Below are 1,642 nucleotides of genomic sequence, written 5' to 3' on the forward strand. Positions count from 1 at the left end.
AGTTGGTATCACAATGGTATCACAATATATCACAATGGGTATCACATTGTGTATCTTTGTGATTACTTGGTACCTGCCGGATTAATGTTCACCGGAGGCCGTATATTGGAGGTCGGAGAGAGGAGAGGAGTTTTCTAAAAATACCTAAAATGTCCTCTAATTATAATTTTAACTCAAATTACCTTAATTATTAATTTCCTAATTTATCCGTTGATTTGTGGTTGAGATTAAATCTCACAGTTACCACAAAGTCATCAGTTCTCCCTTGAATGGACCCCTATATATATATATATATATATATATATATATATATATATATGGGTTTACGTGAGACCAAGGGTTTTTCGTGAGACCCGTAAGACCAATTTGTTTTCATTGATCAACTTTATAAGCTAATGATCTAATGGTCTAAAAATTGCACGGTGACAATTTTGTGATTATTGAGAAGCCTCGTGGCGTTTATGAATGTTCAGATTGTCATATTGTAGATCTAATCCAAAGGTTGAGAATTGGTCTTACGGGTCTCACGAAAAACTATTGGTCTCACATGATCACAAGTCTATATATATAAGGTTTGCTTCACGTGAGACCAAGGGTTTTTCGTGAGACACGTAAAACCAATTTATATTCATTGATCAACTTTATAAGCTAATGATCTGATAGTCTAAAGTTGTACGATGACAATTTAGTGATTATTGAAAAGTCTCGTGGCAATTTTGTAATTATGAATGTTTAGATTATAGATTTAATCCAAGGGTTGAGGATTGGTCTTACGGGTCTCACAGAAAACCATTGGTTTCACATGATCCCAAGTCTATATATATATATATATATATATGTGTGTGTGTGTGCGTGTGTGTGTGTGTGTGTGTGTGTGTGTAAAGTTATATAATGTTAGTTGAGTTTATGTTTGTACTTCTTTTTAACTACATGTATAGGTTAGCAAAAAGGTTTCACCACAAAAAAAAAAGATGGCAAAGAATCTAATAGAAGAAAATTATTGGAATTGTTTTTATACCTATATGTATATGAATAATGTTGATAGATATTTGAGTGAAGAATCTATCACTCCAAAGACTATCATTACGTTGTACTTTGGTGGAAAAAAATAATAATAGATATTTCACTATAATATTATATTTATAAGACATCTAAAAATATATGATGGATTAGGAGACTTAGGTCTATAAAACGAAACAAAAAACGTCATTTAAAAATGTTTTTTTTTTTGAAGTATATAATATTTATATATGACAAATAGAACAAATAAACTCACACATCCTCCTCACTCTTGGTGAGGTTTGAACCCTTGACTTCCTAGAAGGCTAATGACTCACATACCGCTAGGCCAAATGCCTTTTGGTATCATTTAAAAAATGTTATAATATGTTTTTATGACACTTTTGAATGTCTTAGGAATTGTTTGGCAAAAACAAGTTAGCTTATAAGCAAACTTATTGGCTATACAATTGAATGAATAAAGCTTAGTTTATTGAAACACCATTTGAAGTTAATGTTTTGATAGTTTATTGCCCCTTATTGAAAAGCTCATCAATATTAATTATTATTTATTTATATTAATTATAAATAAATATTAGTAAAATCTAAATATTACTAATATTAATAAATATTAGTTAATACA

This window comes from Cynara cardunculus, assembly GCF_001531365.2.
Source record: "Cynara cardunculus var. scolymus isolate 2C chromosome LG 5, CcrdV1, whole genome shotgun sequence".
Classification (NCBI taxonomy): domain Eukaryota; kingdom Viridiplantae; phylum Streptophyta; class Magnoliopsida; order Asterales; family Asteraceae; genus Cynara; species Cynara cardunculus.